Consider the following 10,000-nt stretch of genomic DNA (forward strand, 5'->3'; position numbering starts at 1 on the left):
GAAAGAGAGAGAGAGAGAGAGAGAGAGAGAGAGAGAGAGAGAGAGAGAGAGAGAGAGAGAGAGAGAGGAGAGGGGGAGGGAGAGAAAGAGGGAGAGAGAGAGAGTGGGAGAGAGAGAAAGAGGGAGAGAGAGAAAGGGAGAAAGAGAGAGGGGGGAGAGGGAGAGAGAGACAGAGACAGACAGACATAGAGAGAGATAGATAGAGAGAGAGACAGAGGGAGAGAGAGCGAGAGAGGTGGGGTGGAAGGTGGGGTGTGGTGGGAAGGTTCCCATGTATAAATGATACATATTGACAGTATTGAAGTAATCTAATTAATCCTGTCAGTCTGACCCCAAATATACTAGAAAAAATATCTAGAAACATATTTGGTTGATTATTGGATGGGGAGACCATGGTTGACAATATTAGAAATATTGATAAAATATCAATGCCAATGAAATATGTATTGACAATAATAATAATAACAATTTCAATAAATACAGATCAAATGTGCTCTTCCTTATGGGCTGTGTGGAGCGTGGGTGGAAATGTGGGTGGGGTGGAATGGGGGGTGGTAACCAGGGGCGTGGGTGGAGGGGGGTGGAGGGATGAGGGCGAATGTTGGAGAACATTGAGGGTGTTATCATGAACGCCATTGTTATAGTGGGGGGTTGGGAAGAGGGGGGGATTTTGGGGAGGGATTTTTGGGGGAGGATTTTGGGGGGATTTGGGGGATTTAGAGGGTGCAAATTGCACTTTCGAAATGGTTTCGAAGCTCATATTCGAAACGTATTTTTGTACAGAAAAATTTTCTTTCACTTCCATGGTACTACCGAGGAGGTACCAGACTGGTTATACAAGAGGACCTCCCCTTCTTCCTCCTCCTCCTCCTCCACCTCCTCCTCGCAAACAAGTAAATAATGGAGGTACTTTTCGTCCTACGCGATTAATCCCCCCACCCCGCCGTTTGTTGGGTAGAAAACCGGCCAGGACTGAGCGGGGTGCCAAAATTAACGAGACACCCATTTGGTAAACTGCCAGAAAACTTACTCCCCCCATCCTACCCCACCCCACCCCACCCCCCAAAAAAGTGGCTTGTAATTAATCGAATGTTAGCGTTACTACATCCAGTACTTGCTGCCCAAGACTCGTTCCTGAGGTTCACAGCACCGCCTATGTATCAAGATCTGCTACCTTCTAAGTGCAACCATTACTGTAAGATTTTTTTTTTTTTCTTTTTTTTTTTTAAAGTCACTCAGGGAGCTTCTGTTCTGACCTCCCTGGTCTTTAAATGGTTCTCGTCTTTACTTTTCGGGAGGTTTCTGGAAGTTCTTCAGAAGCTTCTGGTCTTCGATCTTCGGAAGCTTTTGGTCTTCCAGTTCACAAGAACTGCTTTCGCATTTGAAACATCATTATTACCTAATGATCTTGAGGTTATTTCGTTTTAAAGATTTTCTCTCTCTCTCTCTCTCTCTCTCTCTCTCTCTCTCGGGTCTCTGTTGTCCTTTCTCTCCAGTTCCCTCTGTCATCCTTCTTCACCCACCCACCCAAAAAAAGCCAAAACAAAACATTCATCCATCTTTTTATTCTTTTTATTCTTTATCTTATTTTTCAATCCTACTTGTTGAGCGTTGTAAGTCCCATGAGGAAACCAAAAATTTAATTACTTTTTTAAAAATATATACTGCATATATGAACATTCATACAGAATACTACATATATAAACATTCATACATACACACACACACACACACACACACACACACACACACGCATTATTGTCTAGGCTAACTTGGCGTGAGAGCTATATTACAAGAAGGTGATTTCCTCCAACGAAGAAAATTACCGGACACAAGCACCCAGAACATCATTGTGGGGTCCGAACTAGCGGCACCTGGACGACCAACAAACACCGGAAGAACGTCCAAGTCCTCCGATATTTGGGTCAAAATAAAATTTTCTTCTCGAAAAACCGACCTCATCTATAATACCCTGTCCAAGTTAATACCCTCCTACGGTGAAGTGTACGCACTTGGTTATTATCACAGCAAATACTCACGACCTTTCCGTGACCTAGCGAGGTCATCAACTGACCAATCACAGCCTCGTGCAAGCCTGACGGATCACCTGCGCTCGTGACTGGCCGGTGACGGATCACCGTGGCCCGTGATTGGTCGGTGACGGATTACCTCGCCTTTGATTGGCGGCCGCTCAAGGACGGGTTCGCTGAAGACCTGAACGAGTCTCGTGACAGCAGGGGGTGGGGGAGGGGGTGTCGTGTTTAGGGGGAGAGTAGGGGGGGCGGTTGGGGGGGGTTTCGTGCCGGTACTCCGCTAGAAGAGGGGTCGAGGTGCTGAGTTAAAGGAAGAAGGAATAGAAGGAGAATATATATATATATATATATATATATATATATACATATATATATATACATATATATATATATATATATACATATATATATACATAAATATACATATATATACATATATATATATATATATATATATATATATATATATATAGATATAATACAGATGACCCACTTTCGGAGAAGAATAAGCGAAAGTATAACGATCTGCTTAAGAGGATCACAGTTAGTGATCGAAATATACAGATCTTTATACTTTCGCTTATTCTTCTCCGAAAGTGGGTCATCAGTATTATTTTACAAATGTGCTACGAAATAACTTTGTTGATATATATATATATATATATATATACATATATATATATGTATATATATATATATATATATATATATACATATATATATATATATATATATGCATGCACACATACACAGTGTAGCGGTAAGACATAAAGACATGGGAAGAGATTAGAGAGGAAATGTGATAGGAACAGGAAAGAGAATAGGGAAAGGATGACAATGGTAAGGAGACACAAACGAAAGGAAAGATTGAAAGGAAAAGGGAGATAGGGAAATGAGAAACGGAACGGGAAAAAAGGTAAGTTAGAATGGCAAAGAAAAACTGGAAAAGGGAGTGAGGGAAAGGAAGAGAATGAAAGCGGGAGATGATGTGGGAATAGGGGTGAGGAGAGGGGAGGGAGGAGGGGTGAGTGAGGGGTGAGGGGGCGAATTCAGATGTGGACAAGTGAAGGAGATGATTTTCGAGTTTGGAGAGGAGGATGTGGGAGAAATGGAGGATTAGAGGAATAGGGAAGAAAGCCGGGGGAGAACGGTAAGGGAAGGAAGTGAGAGAAGAGGGAGAGGAGGAGAAGGGGAAGTAGGAAAGAGGAAGGGATGAACAAAAGATGAGAGAAATGGAAAAGGGGGAAAGAGAAGGAAGTAGTGTACAGGGAAATGGAGAAGGAGATCCGAGGAAGGGGAGAGTGAAAGAGGGAGAGGGGAGGAGAGAGAGAGAGAGAGAGAGAGAGAGAGAGAGAGAGAGAGAGAGAGAGAGAGAGAGAGAGAGAGAGAGAGAGAGAGAGAGAGAGAGAGAGTCTGTGTGTGTGTGTGTGTGTGTGTGTGTGTGTGTGTGTGTGTGTGTGTGTGTGTGTGTGTGTGTGTGTGTGTGGAGGGGATCTGGGATAAAGGGAGGATAGAGCGGGATGAAATAGGTAATGTTAAGAGTAAACAAGGAGAGGTGGGGAGAGGTAGGAGATTAAAGAGGAAGAGGGGCCGAGAAGAGGAAAGAGGGGAATGAAGGAAGAGAGTAAGAAAAGAGAGAAGTGAGAGGCTGAAGGAGAGAAGAGGAAGAAGAAGAGAGGTACAATCCTCTAAGTGATCTTCAAAAGAACGACAGAGGTTTTAAATCACCTCTACGCATTTGTGGCAGTCCATCGATGCCGATGAATGACGAGGGTGCTCTGCGTGTGACGAAAGGTTAAAGTTCAGCGGTTATGTCGCCGTTGACATCGTATGTGGCTATCGAGTCCTATTCGAGAGGCACGGGGGAGAGGGGAGGTCTTGTTCCCTGGGAGGCCCGTGGCCTCCCTCCGCAGGCTGGTGTCTTCGGGCGCGGTTTTCTGCTCTCCTCAAGGACAGGACATCGTTCAATCGCTCGCTTGCTCTGGCACATACAGCTCCCCAGGTCCATCTGTCTACAGCCACTCCAGCATTTGGGGTTATATGTCACATTTCTTGAGTAGGTTTTTGGCGTAGTCTTTTTACCTCTTCTTTAGGCCACCCAGACTTCTATTGCTTTCAGCAAGCTGTCCATACAGGATCTACCGTGGAAGCTGGTGTTCTGGCATCCTTATCGTGTGGCCCAACCAGCGCAGGTGTCGTTGTGACATGGTGATTTCAATGCTGAGGATTTTGCTTGCGATGCCATAGTTCATCATGAGTGATCATATCCTTCCACGATCAACAAAGAATCTTCTGGAGACATCTGATTTTGAAATTCTCCAAGACACGGTTCTGGCGATTGTACCGTGTCCATGTCTCTGATCCATACAACAGAATGGAGATAACTACAGCCCTGTACACAGCAGCCTTTGTGTCGATTCTGAGGCTGTTATCGGAGAAAACTATCTCGCAATCGCCCGAATGTTGCTGAGGCAAAGTTTATACTCCTTTGGATCTCCATGTCTACAGAGCAGTCTAGCGTGAGTATACTAATCAAGGTATGTGGAGTAATTCACGGTTTTGATTGGTTCACCGTGTATGTGGAATTGGAAAGGTGCCCGCGGTGGTTCCGTCCACTGCACAAACACTTCCGCTTTGAGGATGCTGACCCTGATACCCATTGCAGAGTACGTGAAGAAGAAAAAAGAAAAAAAAAATCATCAAGAATGTTCTGCAGGAAGCCAGCGTCGTGAGCAATGATAGCACAGTTGTCGGCATGTTGAAGTTCGATTACTTGTGAGGTGGGAACTTTGGTCCTGGCCTGGAGACGGCGAAGATTGAACAAGTTTCCGTCCAGTCGATATCGGGTGGTCACACCAGTGTCTTTCCCTAGAGAGGCATGACTTCTCCTGGTTAGGGCTATCAGGAAGATGTTAAACAGCACAGAGGCGAAGACACAGCCCTGTTTTACTCCAGCTTGATCCTCAAATGAGTCTGATAGTGAGCCGCATGCCTGGACTCGAGCCTGCATGCCATCTTGGAGGTGTTGGAGGACTCTGAGGAACTTTGAAGGAATTCTCATCTTTAATATTGCCCATAATAGGACACGGTTCACAGTATCAAAAGCCTTCGTGAGATCAATGAAGGCTATAAACAGGTCGCTATTTTGCTCTCTACTTTCTCCCTGTATCTGACGGATGGACGCCACAACAGATTTTTCATTTGGAGTTTATACCCGTACCCTTTACCCACCCTAGGGCAGGCCACAAGGCAGTGGGCCAGGGGTTGGTAGGCGCCAGGATCTGTCCACATATCAATGGGTCTGCACGCCGTAACTCTGGGGCCCCCTGGAGTTCCGAGATCCCCTGGTGTTTAGCTTGGGCCGCAAGGCACCCAGTTACCGTGTGTGGCCGCGGGGAGGAACAACAGGAGTCTTGACGATGGAGAGGCTGTTTACTGGCAGAAGAGACTTACGCACTCGGCTTTTTATTTATTTATTTATTTATTTATTCATTATTATTATTATTTTGGTGCTAGGCTAGCCAGCGGCGGAAGCTGAAAGCAAGAAGGGGATGCAAGCATACACCTTAACACTGACTTACTGCTAACGCACCAGGTACATCGCATCTCCCTGTGGGTACACTGTACACACACACACACCTCTATACACACAGACACATACACACACAACCAATTGGAATATACAAGCTTTTGAAATTTCGTTTGAGAAGGTAAAACCTATGGATCACGAGACCAGCACGTGATCCAAGACCAAGGTGTAAAACACACACACACACAGACTACATTATACAAGTTCTAAAGCTATCATCCGGGAAAGTAATAGTTATTGATCACAATCCCAGCACATGAACCAAGTCCTGGGTAAATGACACACACACACACACACACACACACACACACACACACACACACACACACACACACACACACACACACACACACACACACACACACACACACACACACACACACACACACACACACACACACACACACACACACACACACACACACACACACACACACGGGCTATATAGATTCGAACTTTTGTCCGAGAGGATAATATATATCAATCACGAGTCCAACACGCAATCTAAGACCTACCAATGGGCGTGTTGGCTGAAGTGGGCGCCAGGGGCGTGTGCGGATAGCGCGGAGGGGCGTGTCGGACCGCTCCATACTTACCTGTGGGGAGAGAGAGAAACGAACTTAATTAACACAAAGCACGGAGAAAGACAACGAACAAGGTTTTACACCCTAGTAAAACTGTGTGTGTGTGTGTGTGTGTGTGTGTGTGTGTGTGTGTGTGTGTGTGTGCGTGTGTGTGTGAGTGTGTGTGTGCGTGCGTGTGTGAGACCATAAAAATATTCATAAACACTAGCATGACTAAGAAAAATATATAACTGTGGGGTAAGCAATAATATATGTGTATATATGTATGTATGCGTGTATATTACATACAGATATCCGCTTGAAGAGGATCACAGCAAGTGATCGAAATATACGGAAATTCGTTATTTCCTTCTTTTCTTAAATCCAAAAATAATAGTGGGTTTTTAGTTGCACATACATATATATATTATATACATAACATATATATATATATATATATATATATACATATATATATACACTAATGCATATACAAAGAGGACATGTGCAACCTTCTTTGAGAATTATGAAAATACATATGTCGACAAAAGAAATATCTCTATCAACAAAGGAAATAATTTTTTCTTTTAAGAGATTGTTAATGTTTTAGATTTTATTTAATAATTTCAAACTGCGATTCTGCCGAATATTCCCTTCCTTATTTCAATATATTTTTTCTATCTCTCTATAAACCTGTAGGTCGTAATCTTGTGCAGTCTATACAGAATCATGATATGTACATCTATGCCAAATTGTCTCCCATAAAGACTTCGGCATTCCCCGTCTTCCGTATTCATATCCTTTCGAAGATGATAAGATGGTCTTCCATTTAGGTCATTTTTGGCCTTGATCTCTTGGTCCCGTCTTAGGCCGTGCTCCTACAGTTCGAATTTAGGTAATTTTGCTCCATTTTTTTTTTTTTTTTTTAAGGAGGGTGGGTGACGGATTTTTCGCTTTACTTTATATATATACATATACATGTATGCATATATATATATATATATGTGTGTGTGTGTGTGTGTGTGTGTGTGTGTGTGTGTGTAAGTGTGTGTGTGTGTTTTCACGCGTATGTGTGTATGTGCACACAGGAATATAAAAACGTTGGACCCGTCTGCGTAGATGTGCGCCTCTATAAATAAATATATTTTGGTGGACATTTTATCTTATCTATATGTTTATTTATTTGTTTATTTATTTTTGTCAAACTAACACCAGAAGTACTTATTACCGGGTAATGAAGAGGTTAAGACTCCCTTAACCAACTTCTTAATTATTCACTGACACAATTCATCATGAACTTTGCCAAAACTAAAGCGCCAAACGACCTTATTCAGCTGAAGGGAGGATCGTATACATACACACACACATACACACTCATTCACTCACGCATTCACACACATACACACACACACACACACATTCACTCGCTCGTTCACACACAGACACACACGCAGACACATTCACACACGGATTGACACACATTCACTTGCACACCCGCTGGACACTTCGAGGGCCGTGCCCCGAACACTTGTCCAGCCCCTCTGGCCAGGGACGTCCGTCTCCTCCGGCCTACGTCGTCGCCAGGAACTTCGAAATCCCCTCGAAGTTGGTCGCAAGTCTTCCGAGGCCGGCGGGCATTCCGAACACTCGCGCCAGTGTGCCGCCGACCGAAGTGTTGCTGCTCGTTCTCTTCGGCCCCCGTCGCTGAGCAGCTCCATATGGTTCCTGGGGGCCCTCCAAGTTTCGTGGAAGACTCTCTCTTGACGAAAGGCACTTGTCGAGAGCGGACGAGCACCCCGAACACTTGCGCCAAGTGTTGACTGGTCGGAGTGCCCCTCTTCTGCCCGCGGCTTCCCGCCGATCTTCCCTGATCGGCGTCTCGAGGAAGTTCTCGACGTCCGTCGGCGCCGTAAGTGTCCTATTCTGGAGAGTCGGTTGTCCTCGGCCGAGTCAGTGTCCCTCGTCGCGCCCAGTTGGCCCAGAGACCCGTGGGCAGCGGTGTCTTCGGCCCAGTACCGGAGGGAGAATCCCGGACCGGGCGGTGGCCGCCAGCGTCGGATTAAAGCACGCGCGCATGCACACACACATGCACGCACACACACACACACACACACACACGCACACGCAGTTCGTGTGTATCAATGCGTCATGTGTACATGCTACGTGTTTGTGTACGTGTGTATTTACCTTATCGTAATGTGCAGGATAGGAGCAATGTTCGTGAGTTCTATCTTTCATCCCAATTTCCATACCTACTTTCAATGATATATGTATTATATATATATATATATATATATATATATATATATATATATATATATTCACCAAGTAAAGATTGTAATCTTTCATACATAGGTCAGATGAGGAAAGACCTAAGGACAAGACTGAATGAACACAAGAGGTCTATCAAGTATGGTCAAGAAAGTTCAGTTGTGTTTCAACACGTGAATAAATTTAATCAACGGATGGATTGGGAAAAATCCAATCTTATCTATAAATCTGGCTGTGGGTTCAGAAGGAAAATGGTGGAATTCAGTTTAATTGAATATTTCTCCACGATGAATATTCCCAAGGGTCATTGGACCCCAGATATAATATCAGGATTATTTATCATCAAAGAAATTGTTAACAAGTTTCTTCCTCCTCCCCCTGACCCGACCTCATGTCACCCTCAGGTCACATAAGGGTTTGGGTTGTGACATTTATTCTTTTCCCAGTTCCCTTCCCTTTGTAAGAGGTTGCTATTTAAGACATCATCCTCCTTCCACTTTGTACTACTGAAGAGGGTTGCAGTTAGCAATCGAAATATATAGTTTCACTTTCTCAACTCCTCCTTTTGTCTGACTGTGGTGTTAGTTGTGACCGTAGCTGAGTCAGTAAATTCATCTGCAGACGTTAGTAGTGTACTAGATATTACAAAGAAAAAAGCATAAGTTACTCTAAAAATATGAAACGAGGAAAAGCACCTGGGGAAGATGGTATATCGATAGATATTATGAAAGACGCAGGGAAAGTTCGTATTGAGTTAGCTCAGTTGTACACCCAAAGCTTACGTCAAGAAAGCGTTCCTGAATCGATGTGCTATAGTGTTTTTGCTTAAAAAAAGAAAGAAAAAAAAAACAGAAGGACCTTAGTAACTATCGACCGATTAGCTTGCTATCAAATGTATATGAAATATTCTCCAAGATCCTTACAAATAGACTAAGTCAAGTTTTAGATGGAAACCAACCGAGAGAACAGGCAGGCTTTAGGAGCGGATATTCGACTCTAGACCATTTGCAGGCGATGAACCAACTAATCGAAAAAATGACAGAATACAATATACCTCTCTGTTTAGCTTTTGTAGATTACGAGAAGGCCTTTGACTCGGTAGAACAAATAGCAATACTAAACTTGCTACGCAAGCAGGGTGCAAACGAACAGATCGTAAGGGTTTTAGAAAAGATTTATGCGAAAGGTACCGCTATAATTCGACTACATAAAGATACAGAAAATATCAAGATCGAGAAAGGAGTACGGCGAGGCGATACAATTTCACCCAAATAAATAATTTACAGATTGTTTGGAAGAGATTTTCAGAAGATTGATATGGGAAGAGAAAGGCTTGAAGTTTAATGGCGAATATTTGAACCACTTAAGATTTGCGGATGACATTATTCTTATTTCAGAAAGAGCAGAAGACTTGCAATATATGCTGAGTGATCTGAACAAAGAAAGTCTCAAAGTAGGTTTGAAAATGAACAAGCGTAAAACCAAAGTAATGTTCAATACGAAAGTTCAAAGTAGGGAGATTATAATCGATGGTGAGATTCTTG

At 43.5% G+C, this 10,000-nt stretch overlaps 1 protein-coding gene across 3 annotated transcripts in view; it reads right to left on the minus strand.

The window, feature by feature from the left end:
- The window catches only part of Camta (Calmodulin-binding transcription activator), a 404,381-nt gene extending 398,166 nt beyond the window's left edge, over positions 1-6,215 (minus strand). For all 3 annotated transcript variants that reach the window (XM_076177798.1, XM_076177799.1, XM_076177797.1), the window contains exon 1: positions 6,138-6,215. The gene's annotated coding sequence lies outside the window, so the exon portion shown is untranslated. The remainder of the gene's footprint in view (positions 1-6,137) is intronic.
- Positions 6,216-10,000: the final 3,785 nt, after the last annotated feature.

Source organism: Oratosquilla oratoria, chromosome 41, assembly GCF_046742065.1.
Source record: "Oratosquilla oratoria isolate Oo_2021 chromosome 41, ASM4674206v1, whole genome shotgun sequence".
NCBI classification, from domain to species: domain Eukaryota; kingdom Metazoa; phylum Arthropoda; class Malacostraca; order Stomatopoda; family Squillidae; genus Oratosquilla; species Oratosquilla oratoria.